Source organism: Tamandua tetradactyla, chromosome 14 (genome assembly GCF_023851605.1).
Source record: "Tamandua tetradactyla isolate mTamTet1 chromosome 14, mTamTet1.pri, whole genome shotgun sequence".
NCBI classification, from domain to species: Eukaryota; Metazoa; Chordata; class Mammalia; order Pilosa; family Myrmecophagidae; genus Tamandua; species Tamandua tetradactyla.
The window spans coordinates 88,809,867-88,827,852 of NC_135340.1; the positions used below are offsets into that span (position 1 = coordinate 88,809,867).

At 37.2% G+C, this 17,986-nt stretch overlaps 1 protein-coding gene across 8 annotated transcripts in view; it reads right to left on the reverse strand.

Moving 5' to 3' along the window:
• TDRD9 (tudor domain containing 9) overlaps positions 1–17,986 on the reverse strand; it is a 231,751-nt gene that overhangs the window by 143,355 nt on the left and 70,410 nt on the right. The window lies entirely within an intron of this gene.

Genomic DNA, 17,986 nt, shown 5'->3' on the forward strand with positions numbered 1-17,986 from the left:
CTGAATAAATGCCCAGACGCCAGCAGCAGAAGATAACTGTCCACGCTCAAAAGACTGAGAATATGGCCCAGTCAAAGAACAAACCAATAGCTCAAATGAGATACAAGAGCTGAGACAACTAATGCTGAATATACGAACAGAAATGGAAAACCTCTTAAAAAATGAAATCGATAAATTGAGGGAGGACATGAAGAGGACATGGGCTGAACATAAAGAAGAAATAGAAAAACTGAAAAAACAAATCGCAGAACTTATGGAAGTGAAGGATAAAGTAGCAAACATAGAAAAAATAATGGATAGCTACAATGATAGATTTAAAGAGACAGAAGATAGAATTAGTGATTTGGAGGATGGAACATCTGAATTTCAAAAAGAAACAGAAACTATAGGGAAAAGAATGGAAAAATTTGAACAGGGTATCAGGGAACTCAAGGACAATATGAACCGCACAAATATACGTGTTGTGGGTGTCCCAGAAGGAGAAGAGAAGGGAAAAGGAGGAGAAAAACTAATGGAAGAAATTATCACTGAAAATTTCCCAACTCTTATGAAAGACCTAAAATTACAGATCCAAGAAGTGCAGCGCACCCCAAAGAGATTAGACCCAAATAGGCGTTCTCCAAGACACTTACTAGTTAGAATGTCAGAGGTCAAAGAGAAGGAGAGGATCTTGAAAGCAGCAAGAGAAAAACAATCCATCACATACAAGAGAAACCCAATAAGACTATGTGTAGATTTCTCAGCAGAAACCATGGAAGCTAGAAGACAGTGGGATGATATATTTAAAATACTAAAAGAGAAAAACTGCCAACCAAGACTCCTATATCCAGCAAAATTATCCTTCAAAAATGAGGGAGAAATTAAAACATTCTCAGACAAAAAGTCACTGAAAGAATTTGTGACCAAGAGACCAGCTCTGCAAGAAATATTAAAGGGAGCACTAGAGTCAGATACAAAAAGACAGAAGAGAGAGATATGGAAAAGAGTGTAGAAAGAAGGAAAATCAGATATGATATATATAATACAAAAGGCAAAATGTTAGAGGAAAATATTATCCAAACAGTAATAACACTAAATGTCAATGGACTGAATTCCCCAATCAAAAGACATAGATTGGCAGAATGGATTAAAAAACAGGATCCTTCTATATGCTGTCTACGGGAAACACATCTTAGACCCAAAGATAAACATACGTTGAAAGTGAAAGGTTGGGAAAAGATATTTCATGCAAATAACAACCAGAAAGGAGCAGGAGTGGCTATACTAATATCCAACAAATTAGACTTCAAATGTAAAACAGTTAAAAGAGACAAAGAAGGACACTACATACTAATAAAAGGAATAATTAAACAAGAAGACATAACAATCATAAATATTTATGTACCGAACCAGAATGCCCCAAAATACGTGAGGAATACACTGCAAACACTGAAAAGGGAAATAGACTCATATACCATAATAGTTGGAGACTTCAACTCACCACTCTCATCAATGGACAGAACATCTAGACAGAGGATCAACAAAGAAATAGAGAATCTGAATATTACTATAAATGAACTAGACTTAATAGACATTTATAGGACATTAAATCCCACAACAGCAGGATACATCTTTTTCTCAAGTGCTCATGGATCATTCTCAAAGATAGACCATATGCTGGGTCACAAAGCAAGTCTTAACAAATTTAAAAAGATTGAAATCTTACACAACACTTTCTCAAACCATAAAGGAATGATGTTGGAAATCAATAATAGGCAGAGTGCCAGAAAATTCACAAATACGTGGAGGCTCAACAACACACTCCTAAACAACGAGTGGGTCAAAGAAGAAATTGCTAGAGAAATTAGCAAATACCTCGAGGTGAATGAAAATGAAAACACAACATATCAAAACTTCTGGGACGCAGCAAAGGCAGTGCTAAGAGGGAAATTTATTGCTCTAAATGCCTATATCAGAAAAGAAGAAAAGGCAAAAATTCAGGAATTAACTATCCATTTGGAAGAACTGGAGAAAGAACAGCAAGCTAACCCCAAAGCAAGCAAAAGGAAAGAAATAACAAAGATTAGAGCACAAATAAATGAAATTGAAAACAATAGAGAAAATCAATAAGGCCAGAAGTTGGTTCTATGAGAAAATCAATAAGATTGATGGGCCCTTAGCAAGATTGACAAAAAGAAGAAGAGAGAGGATGCAAATTAATAAGATCAGAAATGGAAGAGGAGACATAACTACTGACCTCACAGAAATAAAGGAGGTAATAACAGGATACTATGAACAACTTTACGCTAATAAATACAACAATTTAGAGGAAATGGACGGGTTCCTGGAAAGACATGAACAACCAACTTTGACTCAAGAAGAGATAGATGACCTCAACAAACCAATCACAAGTAAAGAAATTGAAGCAGTCATTCAAAAGCTTCCTAAAAAGAAAAGTCCAGGACCAGACGGCTTCACATGTGAATTCTATCAAACATTCCAGAAAGAATTAGTACCAACTCTCCTCAAACTCTTCAAAAAAATCGAAGTGGAGGGAAAACTACCTAATTCATTCTATGAAGCCAACATTACCCTCATACCAAAACCAGGCAAAGATATTACAAAAAAAGAAAACTACAGGCCGATCTCTCTAATGAATATAGATGCAAAAATCCTCAATAAAATTCTAGCAAATCGTATCCAACAACACATTAAAAGAATTATTCATCATGACCAAGTAGGATTCATCCCAGGTATGCAAGGATGGTTCAACATAAGAAAATCAATTAATGTAATACACCATATCAACAAATCAAAGCAGAAAAATCACATGATCATCTCAATTGATGCAGAGAAGGCATTTGACAAGATTCAACATCCTTTCCTGTTGAAAACACTTCAAAGGATAGGAATACAAGGGAACTTCCTTAAAATGATAGAGGGAATATATGAAAAACCCACAGCTAATATCATCCTTAATGGGGAAAAATTGAAAACGTTCCCCCTAAGATCAGGAACAAGACAAGGATGTCCACTATCACCACTATTATTCAACATTGTGTTGGAGGTTCTAGCCAGAGCAATTAGACAAGAAAAAGAAATACAAGGCATCAAAACTGGAAAGGAAGAAGTAAAACTATCACTGTTTGCAGACGATATGATAATATACGTCGAAAACCCGGAAAAATCCACAACAAAACTACTAGAGCTAATAAATGAGTACAGCAAAGGAGCAGGTTACAAGATCAACATTCAAAAATCTGTAGCATTTCTATACACTAGCAATGAACAAGCGGAGGGGGAAATCAAGAAACGAATCCCATTTACAATTGCAACTCAAAGAATAAAATACCTAGGAATAAATTTAACTAAAGAGAAAAAAAACCTATATAAAGAAAACTACAAAAAAATGCTAAAAGAAATCACAGAAGACCTAAACAGATGGAAGGGCATACCGTGTTCATGGATTGGAAGACTAAATATAGTTAAGATGTCAATCCTACCTAAATTGATTTACAGATTCAATGCAATACCAATCAAAATCCCAACAACTTATTTTTCAGAAACAGAAAAACCAATAAGCAAATTTATCTGGAAGGGCAGGGTGCCCCGAATTGCTAAAAACATCTTGAGGAAAAAAAACGAAGCTGGAGGTCTTGCGCTGCCTGACTTTAAGGCATATTATGAAGCCACAGTGGTCAAAACAGCATGGTATTGGCATAAAGATAGATATATCGACCAATGGAATCGAATAGAGTGCTCAGATATAGACCCTCTCATCTATGGACATTTGATCTTTGATAAGGCAGTCAAGCCAACTCACCTGGGACAGAACAATCTCTTCAATAAATGGTGCCTAGAGAACTGGATATCCATATGCAAAAGAATGAAAGAAGACCCATGTCTCACACCCTACACAAAAGTTAACTCAAAATGGATCAAAGATCTAAACATTAGGTCTAAGACCATAGAACAGTTAGAGGAAAATGTAGGGAGATATCTTATGAATCTTACAATTGGAGGCGGTTTTATGGACCTTACACCTAAAGCAAGAGCACTGAAGAAGGAAATAAATAAATGGGAACTCCTCAAAATTAAACACTTTTGTGCATCAAAGAACTTCATCAAGAAAGTAGAAAGACAGCCTACACAATGGGAATCAATATTTGGAAACGACATATCAGATAAAGGTCTAGTATCCAGAATTTATAATGAGATTGTTCAACTCAACAACAAAAAGATAGCCAACCCAATTACAAAATGGGAAAAAGACTTAAATAGACACCTCTCAGAGGAGGAAATACAAATGGCCAAAAGACACATGAAGAGATGCTCAATGTCCCTGGCCATTAGAGAAATGCAAATCAAAACCACAATGAGATATCATCTCACACCCACCAGAATGGCCATTATCAACAAAACAGAAAATGACAAGTGCTGGAGAGGATGCGGTGAAAGAGGTACACTTATCCACTGTTGGTGGGAATGTCAAATGGTGCAACCACTGTGGAAAGCAGTTTGGCGGTTCCTCAAAAAGCTGAATATAGAATTGCCATACGACCCAGCAATACCATTGCTGGGAATCTACTCAAAGGAATTAAGGGCAAAAACTCAAACAGACATTTGCACACCAATGTTTATAGCAGCGTTATTTACAATTGCAAGGAGATGGAAACAGCCAAAATGTCCATCAACAGACGAGTGGCTAAACAAACTGTGGTATATACATACGATGGAATATTATGCAGCTTTAAGGCAGGATAAACTTATGAAGCATGTAATAACATGGATGGACTTAGAGAACATTATGCTGAGTGAGTCTAGCCAAAAACTAAAAGACAAATACTGTATGGTCCCAATGATGTGAATCGACACTCGAGAATAAACTTGGAATATGTCATTGGTAACAGAGTTCAGCAGGAGTTAGAAACAGGGTAAGATAATGGGTAATTGGAGCTGATGGAATACAGACTGTGCAATAGGAGTAGATACAAAAACTCAAAAATGGACAGCACAATAATACCTAATTGTAAAGTAATCATGTTAAAATACTGAACGAAGCTGCATCCGAGCTATAGGTTTTTGTTTTGTTTTGTTTTGTTTGTTTTGTTCTTATTATTATTACTTTTATTTTTTTTTCTCTATATTAACATTCTATATCTTTTTCTGTTATACTGCTAGTTCTTCTAAACCGATGCAAATGTACTAAGAAACGATGATCATGCATCTATGTGATGATGTTAAGAATTACTGATTGCATATGTAGAATGGTATGATGTCTAACAAAAAAAAAAAAAAAATGGTCAGCACAATACTGCCTAATTGTAATGTAATTATGTTGGAACGCTGAATGAAGCTGCATCTGATCTATAGTTTTTTTTTGTTTTTTTTTTCTCTTATATATTTTTGTACTTTTTATTTTTATTTGTGTTTTCTCTCTGTGTTATCACTTTGTTTCTTTTTCTGTTGTCGTGCTATTTCTTTCTCTAAATCGATGCATATGTACTGAGAAATGATGACCATACACCTATATGATGATATTAAGAATTACTGATTGCATATGTAGAATGGATTGATTTCTAATGTTGTGTTAATTTTTTTTAATTAATAAAAAAAAATGGTTGTTAAACTGGATTAGGGGATGACATGTCTCCACCCATTTGGGTGGGCCTTGATTGGTTTATTGGAGTTCTATAAAAGAGGAAACATTTTGGAGAATGAGAGATTCAGAGAGAGCAGAGAATGCTGCAGCACCACGAAGCAGAGAGTCCACGAGCCAGTGACCTTTGGAGATGAAGAAGGAAAACGCCTCCCGGGGAGCTTCATGAAATCAGAAGCCAGGAGAGAAAGCTACCAGATGATGCTGTGTTCACCATGTGCCCTTCCAGCTGAGAGAGAAACCCTGAACTTCATCAGCCTTTCTTGAACCAAGGTATCTTTCCCTAGATGCCTTTGATTGGACATTTCTTTAGACTTGTTTTAATTGGACATTTTCTCAGCCTTAGAACTGTAAACTAGCAACTCATTAAATTCCCCTTTTTAAAAGCCATTCCATTTCTGGTATATTGCATTCCGGCAGCTAGCAAACCAGAACAGATTTGTTGGGTGCAGCGTGGTGGCTGTGCTGTGATGCTTTTGCCCATGCTTTGACTGGGTTATTTTTTATTTTTGTTACTGAGTTACAGGATTTCTTTATATATTCTAGATATTAAGCCCTTATGAAATACATGGTTCACAAATATTTTCTTCCACTCTGTAGGTGGTCTTTTAAATTTCTTGATTGCATCCTTTAATAAACAAAAGCTTTTAATTTTGATGAAATCCATCCATTTTTGTTGTTGTTGCTCACACTTTTGGTGTCATATCAGAAATCATGACCAAATCCAAACTTGCCCGTATTGTGTTTAATCACTGATAGATGATGGCAGTTTTTAGACAGCATATCAAAAAAGGAAAATTAAAATTAATTTTGACATTTCAAATAAATAAAAATCCACAATGGTTAAGTTTGAATCTTGTTAAAATAATTGCTTTTCTACTCTTAATGAAAAATTATAAAAAGTTTTACTTAACCATCCAAGTACTTTGTCTAAAAGATAAAAAATTTATATAAAAATATTATCCTTGTTAATGTTTAAAAAATAAAATATAAAAATCCACGAGTCCTTTGTGATATTAAAAGAGAGACAGGGAGAATAGAGGCAAAAGATTAAAAAGAAAATTTCTCTTTACAGAATAAATTTCAAGGGACAAATACAGAAGAAAATTTAAAATTAAAATATCATTAATGTAATAACTATATCAGACAAAATCATCAATGGATGCTAAAATTATCAGATGCAAGATTGTTAAGGAGCATGATGTTCTCACAGTCCCAAAGTATCATCCCACAAATTACTTACTAAAGATGGAAAGGAAAACATAACTTTAAAATAAAGAGATCTGGCATCGCCACTTTAACCAAATGAGCAATCTAACACTGCCAAAACCTGACATGTGCTCCCTCATGTGCACATGAAACCACATCATTATCTAAGAAATGTTCTTGCCAAAATGCTTACCCTGAATCTAATCAAGCCCCATCTATACCTAATTTTCAGTTTTCAGGACACACAGAAGAGAAAGGAAAAAGTTAAGCAATACAATGATAATGAAGTTGAGCAAACCCCAAACATGAAATATTCTACAAGTCATGTAGGCTAGATGCTTCAACAAGTGAGTGTCAAGATCTGAGGGGCAAGATGGCAGCATAGGGAGCTGTGGAATTCAGTTCATCCTCCAGAGCAGCTAGTAAATAGGTAAGAACTGTATGGAAAACCTGCTGGGAGAGGGGGGGACATAAAGTGACCAGACATGCAGTGTACACCTGTCTGTAATGGATGGATGGCTGATATCCCATACAGAACTTTAAGTCTCCCAAGCCACGGAGGCTGGCACCCTTTCTGCCTCCCACCAGGCACAGCAGGCTGGTTCTCTAAGGGGAAAAGGAAACAGACTTTACTAAGAACAAGGGCTTAGCTCAACCAAATTGCAACTGCAGAATTAATTAACAAATTCTAACTACTGAGAACTGCTCCTGAGTACAGATAAACCTGGAATAAGTATTAAAGGAGCCAGGAGCTTTGCCCCAGCAGAGAGGGGGTGGTGTTGATGAGGAAATGAAAAATTAGAGGTTTTTTGAGTTGGACAGCACAAAATACTGGAAAAGGGCTGGGCCCCAAGAAAAGGGGATACATAAGTCAGTACCAAGTCTAGATCTTGATTGGCAAACACCAGGAAAGGGGCAAGGGAAGGCCTTAACAGTTCGTTAGCTGGCACTCCAGCACTGCCCAAGGCAAGGGCGGAACTAAGGCATGTCTGGGAGGCAAAGTAAATAGGTGAGAGGAGTTAATTCCCTGAAGGACATATCTCCCCCAAGAAGTGAGGGGCAGGGCCCAGCTCAGATGGAATCCCTCCTTCAGAGAATTTAGGCCCCAGGGGCTATAAAACAGAAGCAAGCAAAGCCATCCTACTGCCTTACTTCTGTCTCAACCACGCCCCTGGCAGGGAGAGTCTGCTGAAATTAGACACCACATCCCTTGAAGCTGGTGATAAGCTGCGGGCAGACAAAAGCACCACACGCTGAGCAGAATGAGAAAAGCAAAGTGTAGAGGCTTCATAGGAAAGTCTGAAAATCTGTTGGATTTCATCGTCAGGGAAATTTGGTGCTGATGACTCTCTTCTCCCAAAATGTGGGCTTGTCTGTAAGGGAAAATCTGACTGGGGTCTATAATATCTAAGAAGACCCTCCTCAAAGAAAAAAAAAGACTCCATATAGGCAGGGCAAGAGACAAAGAACAAGAACTGAAAACTTCTCATCAGTTAAACAGAACCTATGCAAAAGGTCTAGAATAAGTTGAATTAAATGTCAGAGAAAAGACAGAGAACAAAGCCAGGTAAAAGACTGAAAACAACCTCCAGGATAACTAATTAAGGAAATCAAATGCCTAGACACAGCAAAAAAAAAAAACAAAAAGAGTCCTACTAGGAAAATCAAAAGTATGGCCCAGTCAAAGTAAAGAACCAACAATTCAAATGAGAGGCAGGAATTCAAACAACTAATTCGGGATGTGTCAAGAGATATGTGAAATTTCATTAAAAATCAAATCAACAAGTTCAGGGAGGATACAAAGAAGGCATTGGGCAAACAAAAATAACTGATAAATTTGGAAAAAAAAACAAACTGTAGAACTAATGGGAATGAAAGGCACAATAGAAGATACGAATAAAACAATGGAAAACTAGAACAATAGATTTGAAGAGGCCAAAGAAAGGATTAGTGAACTAGAGGACAGGACACCTGAAATCTGACACACAAAATAAAATATAGAGAAAAGAATGGGAAAATATGAGCAGGATCTCAGGGAACTGAATGACAACATGAAACACACAAATATACGTATTGTGAGTACCCCAGAAGGAGAAGACAAGGGAGGAGAAGGAGAAAGACTAATGGAGGAAATAGTCACTGAAAATTTCCCATCTCTTATGAAAGACATAAAATTACAGATCCAAGATTTGCAGTATATCCTAAACAGAATACATCCAAATAGACATACTCTAAGACACTAATCACATTGCCAAATGTAAAGACAAAGAGAATTTGAAAGCAGCAAGAGAAAAGCAATTCATCACATACAAGGGAAGCTCTATAAGACTGTGTGTGGGTTTCTCAGCAGAAACCATGGAGGTGAGAAGGCAGTGGTATGATGTATTTAAGATCCTAAAAGAGAAAAACTGCCAACCAAGAATGCTATACCCCGCAAAACTGTCCTTGAAAAATGAGGGAGAGATTAAAATATTTTCAGGCAAACAATCACTGAGAGAATTTGTGACTAAGAGACCAGCTCTGCAAGAAACACTAACGGGAGCACTACAGGCAGAAAGGAGAAGGTAGGAAAGGTTTGGAGAAGAGCAAAGAAATGAAGACTGTTTGTGAAAGTAAAAAGAGGAGGAAAAAATAGACATGACTATAAAACCCAAAAAATGGTAAAAGAAACTACTGTCTTTACAGTAATAATATTAAATGTTAATGGAAGGGTATAAGGGTAGTTGAGTGATAGAATTCTCGTCTGTCATGCAGGAGACCCAGGTTCAATTCCTGGTCCATGCATTTCTCAAACAAACAAAGAAACCAACTAAAACAAACAACTCAATAAATGGCGCAGCAACAACAGGACACTCACATGGAAAAAGAATGAAGTGTGACCCTGCCATAGAGCATACAAAAAAAAAATGTTAATGGATTAAACTTCCCAATCCAAAAACACAGACTGGAAGAATGGATTAAAAAACAGGATCTATCTATCTGCTGTCTAAAGACTCACTTCAGACTCAAGGGCAAAAATAGGTTGAAAGTGAAAGGTTGGGAAAAGATATTTCATGTAAAAAAAACAATGAGAAAACAGCAGGAGTAGCTATAATAATACCCAACAAATTCTACTTCAAATGTAAAACAATTAAAAGAGACAAAGAAGGACACAGTTTTAGTTTGCTAGCTGCTGGAATGCAATATACTAGAAACAGAATGGCCTTTAAAAAGGAGAATTTAATAAGTTGCTAGTTTACAGTTCTAAGGGCGAGAAAATGTCCCAATTAAAACAAGTATATAAAAATGTCCAATCTAAGGCATCCAGGGAAAGATACCTTGGTTCAAGAAGGCCGATGAAGTTCAGGGTCTTTCTCTCAAGTAAGAAAGCACATGGCGAACACAGTCAGGGCTACTCTCTCAGCTGGAAGGGCACATGGCAAACACTGTACTGTGTCATCTGCTAGCTTTCTCTCCTGGTTCTTCCAGTTTCATGAAGCTCCCAGGGAGGCATTTTCCTTCTTCATCTCCAAAGGTCTCTGGCTAGTGGACTCTGCTTCGTGATGGTGCAGCATTCTCTGCTCTCTCCGAATCTCTCATTCTCCAAAATGTTTCTTCTTTTACAGGACTCCAGAAACTTCTCAAGACCCACCCAAATGGATAGGGACGTGTCATCACCTAATCCAGCTTAACAACCACACTTGACCAAATCACATCTCCAGGGAGATGATCTGATTACAGTTTCAAACATGTATTGAATAGGGATTATTCTGCCTTTATGAAATGAGATTTAGATTAAAACATGGCTTTTCTATGGGACATACATCCTTTCAAACCAGCACATTCCACCCTCTGGACCCTAAAAAAAACATGTTTTCCCCATATACAAAATACATTCATTTCATAATAATATCAGAGAATCTTAAACCATTTCAGCAGCAATATACATGAAATACAGCTAGAAACATACAAACTCTTATCAAAATTAGTTACAGGCATGGTCTGTTCTAAGGAAAAATTATCCTCTGGCTTTGAACCTTTAAAAACTCATAACAAGTTATTTGCTGCCAACATACAAAGGAGGAACAGTCATAGGATACATATACACGTTTCCATAGGGAGGAAAAAACACAGGGGTCACAGGACCCATACAGTTTTGAAAACCCACAGGGTAAAGTCCATTAGATTTCAAAGTCTGAGAATCATTTGTCTTCAGGGCTTTTGACAGTGGCAGTCCCACTCTTTCCAAGGGCCTACGCAGAGGTCTGCCTCGCTCCAAATACAACCTTGGGGGACTTCAGGGAGACCACCTTTTATTCGGCTCCACCCTCTCCAAGCATCCGGGCTGCACCTGCTCTCTGCCATCTCCAGTGCACACATTCAACCCCTCCATGTGGTGGCAGCCAAGCTCTCCCCAAACCCCAAGGAATGTACTTCACCCTCTCCAAGGCCTGACGCAGAAACTCTTCCATTACAACGAGGTGAAAGGCCCACCCTCTGCCTTCAGGGCAAACTCACCCTCTTCACAGACTTGGGTGGGTCCACTCTCCTGGCCCGAGGCTTCTGGACTTCAGACCTCAGCTTCCATGGTTTTGCCTCTAAAGTGACTTTTCCTCCAATGTGTCCCTTCTCTGAACCCTTCAGTCCTCTGAACCCATCTGTTTTTACAGGTCCCATAACACTCTCGTCGGTTTTCCATGTAGTAGCATTGGATCATGCCCATCAGACATAAGGAGTTTCCACAGAACCTTCCTGGATAACTCCATGTCCAATTCTGGCTTTCTCTGAAATGGCTGACTAGTTTCACATTTGGCCAAGACCCAATGTGGGGCACTATACTCTGGGGTCTCCCTTCCTGGAGGCCAAGAATTTTCCAGAAATTCAATTTCTGGTTTCTTTGTACCCAAGGAGTTCAGTTTTCAGCTTATCTCTTTCCTGTCACATCTCACTATAAACTGTAAGGATAAACCAGGCTGTACTTTTGACATTTAATTTGGAGATCTCTTCTGCTAAATATCCAAGTTCATGGCTTTTAAAATCTGCCTTTCAGCCAAAGCCACTAGTCAATTTTACCAGATTATCTGCCATTTTAAAACAAGGCTTGTCTTCCTTCCAGTCTGCAATGACACATCTCATTTCTGTCTTGAACCTGGTCAGAGGTATCTTTAAGAGTCCACATTTCTACCAAGATTCTCTTCAAAACATTCTAGGCCTTCTCTATCAAGCTCCTTACAGCTTCGCCAGATTCTTCCCCTTATCCATTTAAAAAGCTGTTTCAACATGTTTAGTATATGCAAACCACAGCAGCAGCACCCTACCCTCCGGTACCAAAATCTGTTCTAGTTTGCTAGCTGCTGGAATGCAATATACCAGAAACAGAATGGCTTTTAAAAAGGAGAATTTAATAAGATGCTAGTTTACAGTTCTAAGGGAGAGAAAATGTCCCAATTAAAACAAGTATGTAGAAATGTCCAATCTAAGGCATCCAGGGAAAGATACCTTGGTTAAAGAAGGCTGATGAAGTTCAGGGTCTCTCTCTCAAGTGAGAAGGCACATGGTGAACACAGTCAAGGCTTCTCTCTCAGCTGGAAGGGTACATGTCAAGGCTTCTCTCTCAGCTGGAAGGGTACATGGTGAACACGGCGTCATCTGCTAGCTTTCTCTCCTGGTTTCTGGTTTCATGAAGCTCCCAGGGAAGCATTTTCCTTCCTCATCTCCAAAGGTCACTTGCTGGTGGACTCTCTGCTTTGTGGTGCTGCAGCATTCTCTGCTCTCTCCAAATCTCCTCCGTTCTCCAAAATATTTCCTCTTTTATAAGACTTCAGAAACTTATCAAGATCTGCCCAAATGGGCAGAGACATGTCGTCACCTAATCCAGCTTAACAACCACTCTTGATTAAATCACATCTCCAGGGAGATGATCTGATTACACTTTCAAACATACAGTACTGAATAGGGATTATTCTGCCTTTATGAAATGGAATTTAGATTAAAACATGGCTTTTCTAGAGGACATACATCCTTTCAAACCAGCACAAACACTATGTATTAATAAAAGGAACAGTTCAATAAGAAGACATAACAATCATAAATATTTACACACAGAGCCTATTGAGTAACCACAACAAGGAATGAAGTTGTGAGGTAGGCATGCAACTAAGTGAATGAACCTTAAAGACAGTATGCTGAATGAAACAAAATCAGGAACAAATAACACATACATATTATCATGCTTCACCGATATGGACCGACTGTAATATAAAAACTCAGTGAACTGAAGTCAAGAGCATGGGTTACCAGTTTAGGGCCTACTGATTGTAAAGGGTCCTAGACTGTATAAGAGATTACATATATTCATATATATCTATATCTATATCTATATATATATATATATATATAGAGATATATACACACACACACACACAAAGAGAAGGAGGAATATAACAGAAGATAGGATTTAACAAATGAGTGTGACTACTGAATTATTATATTGATATTTCTGTTGGTCTCTAGTGTCTTAGAGAAGCTGGGAGAAAAAATGAAAAATCAAACTGTAACCCATACCAAACATTAAAATCTGTTCTGTAACTACTTGTTGAAATGTACTTGGCAGTTTATGGCTTTTTTATATATATGTTATATTTCACAATAACAAAAAGTTAGGAAAAAATGTATGGGATGCAGCAAAGGTACAGCTGAGAGGAAAGTTTATTGCCTTAAATGCCTATATTAAAAAGAAGAAAGAGCAAATATTGAAGAATTAATTAACCATTCCCTTGGAACAACTAGAGAAAGAACAGTAAACTAATCCCAAAGCAAACAAAAGGAAAGAAATAATAAAGATTATAGCAGAGATTAATGAAATTGAGACTATGAAAACAACAGAGAAAATCAAAACCATAAGTTGGTTCTTTGAAAATATTAATAAAATCAATGGACCTTTAGCTAGGTTGACAAAAAAAAAGAGAAAGGACGCAAATAGAATCAGAAATGGAAGAGAAGACATAAACACTGACCCTACAGAAATAAAGGAGGTAATGAGAGGATACTATGAACAACTATATGCTAATAAACTAGACAATGTAGATGAAATGGACAACTTCCTACAAAGGAATGAACAATCGACATTGACTCGAGAAGAAGAAATAGGCGACCTTAACAAACCAATCACAAGTAAAGAGGTTGAATAAATCATCAAGAATCTCGCAATGCAACAACTGAGGAGTGGAAGGGGGACTTTGGTGTATACATACAATAGACTATTGAGTAACCACAACAAGGAATGAAGTTGTGAGGTAGGCATGCAACTAAGTGAATGAACCTTAAAGACAGTATGCTGAATGAAACAAAACCAGGAACAAATAATACATACATATTATCATGCTTCACCGATATGGACCGACTGTAATATAAAAACTCAGTGAACTGAAGTCAAGAGCATGGGTTACCAGTTTAGGGCCTACTGATTGTAAAGGGTCCTAGATTGTATAAGAGATCACATATATTCAGGAGTTGCAACTTTTATTTCTAAATTCTGAGATACTGAGCTGTTTGTATATAACCTGGTCATTCCTAGAAACGTCAGGTATTTATGTGACACCTGAGACTCAGAATTAGAGCACTGAAGGTATGAAAGTCAGCAGCCCCCCATACAGGAACTATTTAAAAAGTTGGAAGAGGAATCAAACTTTGACTAGAGATAGGAAGCTGATATGGATAGGAGTGGGACAGATCAGAATACAGGGTGTGCTGGTTTGAAAGTATCATGTACCCCATAAAAGCAATATTTTAATTCTGATCCAATCTTGAGGGAGCAGCCATTTCTTTTCATCCTGATTCAATACTGTAGGTGGTAACTTTTGATCAGATTATCTCTATGGAGATGTGACACACCCAAATGTGGATGTGACCTTCTGATTAGACAGAGAAGTGATTCCACCCATTCCAGGTGGGGCTTCATTAGTTTACTGGAATCCTTTAAAAGCATATAATCAGAAACCTTTGGAGATGATTAAAGAAAATGCCCCTGGGGGAGCTTCATGAAACAAGAAACCGGGAGAGAAAGCTAGCAGCTGTCTCCTTGTGCCCTCCCAGCTAAGAGAAAAACCCTGAACTTCATCAGCCTTCCTTGAGTGAAAGTAACCTTTTGTTGGTGCCTTAATTTGGACATTTTCTGGGCCTTAGAACTGTGAACGTATAACTTACTAAATTCCCCTTTTAAAAGGCCATTCTAATATTGGTATATTGCATTCTGGCAGCTTAGTAACACACATACAGGGTAAAGCATAATATCATACGTATTTTAAAACTTCAACTTCTGGGTGAGAATAAAGGCAGAGATGTTTATCTGGTGCAATATTTGTATTTTGGGTAGCGTTTTACCTAATTCAACTTTTATGGTCAGTTTAGTACACCACCATAAGTACATGGAATCTTGAATAGGGCATGAGATCTTGTTGGTTTGTACAAGGTACTGTGAATCCCCAATATATTCCAGAGTAATTTTGGCAGTGAATAAAGAAGCACTTGCAAAGTTCCTTTTGTGAAAAGGGGAAGAAAGGAGGAAATATTAAACTTCCCCATCTAGAGAATTTCTGATGTTGTTGTCACAAGCAGTGGGTTCAACCAAATCAACTGGCTGAGCCCTCAATCTTGGGGTTCACCCCTACAAAACTTATTTCTACAAAGGATAGGCTAAGCTTACTTAAAATTATGTCCAAGTCACCCCCAGAGAACCTCTTTTGTTGCTCACGTGGCCTCTCTCTCTAAGCTAACTCGACAGGTGAATTCACTGCCCTTCCCCCTACTTGCAACATGACTTCAAGGGATGTAAATCTCCCTGGCAACATGGGGCAGGACTCCTGGGATTTACCAGAACCTGGCATAATGGAATTGAGAAAGCCTGCTTCACCAAAAGAGCTAAGGGAGAAATGAGACAAAATAAAGTTTCAATGGCTGAGAGATTTCAAGTTGAGTTCAGAAGTTATCCTCAGATTATTATGCATTATAGAGATATTCCTTTTTAGTTTATGATGTATTGGCATGGTTGGAGGAAAGTACCTGAAACCGCTGAGCTGTATTCCAGCAGCCCTGATTCTTCTAAGCAACTGCTTAACTATATAGCTTTTACAATGTGACCATGTGATTATGAAAACCTTGTGTCTGATGCTCCTATTATCCAGGGTATGAAAAGATGAGTAAAAAAATAAGGATAAAAATAAATGAATAGGGAGAATAAAGGGTAAAAAATTGAGCAGACTGAAATACTACTGGTCAATGAGAAGGAAGGGCAAGGGGTACAGGATGTATGAGTTTTAGTCTTTTTTTTTTTTGGAATGATGCATATGCTCTAAAAATGATCATACTGATGAATACACAACTGTGTGATGATATTGTGAACTACTGATTATATATCACCTACGGACTATATGTGTTTGAAGATTTCTCAATAAAAAAAAAATTTTTTAAGTGTCATTTAAAAAAAGTGAGGAGACTAAATTACAGATGACTGAAAAGACATAATCAAATGTAATGTGTGAAACATGCTAGGATCCAGTTTCAGGGGGAAAAAACAGCTATATGAGACATTTAGTGACAATTAGGGGAAATCTGCCTATCCACAATATATTAGGGAATTCTTAATTTTCTAAGATGTGATCATGGTTCAGTGGTTATGTAAGAGAATACCTTTACTCTTAGGGAAGAAACACAATCACAATGAATATCCAGACTGAACCCTCCAGTTAAGTGGCAGAACAGATACTCACTGAAATAGAACACTCTGCTTCAAATAGTTCAGTATTACAATATAGATATATACAACAAATATGACTAAAAGCTAATAATTACTGAACCTAGATAGAAAGTATATAGTTGTTTATTTTTCTTTCAAATTTTCTATGCTAAAAATTTTACACAATAAGAAGTTGAAGGGAATGAATGAAGATTTAGAAAAAGAACAAAATAAAACTTATATGAAACTTTTTTAATGGAGACATTTAGCTGCATATTAGATGTAAGTGGAGAATTAGCAAACTAAAAAAAACTCATCTAGACTCTAGAACAATGAGATAAGAAGACGAAAAATACAAAAGATAAAAGATTCTTGGATGAGAAAATACCATATATGTCTAATCAGAATTTCAGAAGGAGAGGACAGAGAAAGGAGGAGGGGCAATATTTGAAGAGATAATATTGATGATTTTCCAGAATTGATCAAAGACACACATGTTCAGATTCAGTAAACCCACTGAATTTTAAGATAAATGAGAAAAAAAAATCCACATCTATTCACAGCAATGAAACTGCAGAACATCTAAGACAAAGTTTACAACTGAAAATCAGCTGGAGGGACTGCACCAGTTCAGTGGTAGAATGCTCGCCTTTCATGCGGGAGGCCTGGGTTTGATTCCCAGACCATGCACCTCAGAAAAAAGAAAAAAAAAATCAGCCGGAGGTAAAAGACAGATTTACCTACAAAAAACAGGAATGAAAACAAAAGCTGACTTTCATAGTAATATTGGAAGCCAGACAACGATGAGAAAATATCAATATAAAGAAAGAACAACAAAAATGAGTACATTTTATTCTATGTAAACCATGTTTCAAAAGCTTTTTTAGATAAAAAATGTTAACAGAGAAATAAATAGCAACCCAGAATTTTATGTGTAACAATGATGGTGGAATAAACACTTTTTTTACTTTTTATTTTGAAATACTTTCAGACTTACAGGACAGTTATAAAAGTAATACAGACTTAGCATCAAGGGATTGAGAAAACCTTATTGACCAAAAGGGGGAAGAGGGAAATGAGACAAAGTGTCAATGGCTGAGAGATTCCAAACAGAGTCGAGAGGTTGTCCTGGAGGTTATTCTTATGCATCAAGTAGATATCATCTTGTTATTCAAGATGTAATGGAGAGGCTGGAGGGAACTGCGTGAAAATGTAGAGCTGCGTTCCAGTAGCCATGTTTCTTGATGATGACTGAATAATGATATAACTTTCACAGTGTGACTGTGTGATTGTGAAAACCTTGTGTCTTATGCTCCTTTTATCTACCTTATCAAAAGACAAGTAAAACATTTGGAATAAAAATAAATAATAGGGGGAACAAATACTAAAATAAATTTAGTTTAAATGCTAGTGATCAATGAAGGCAA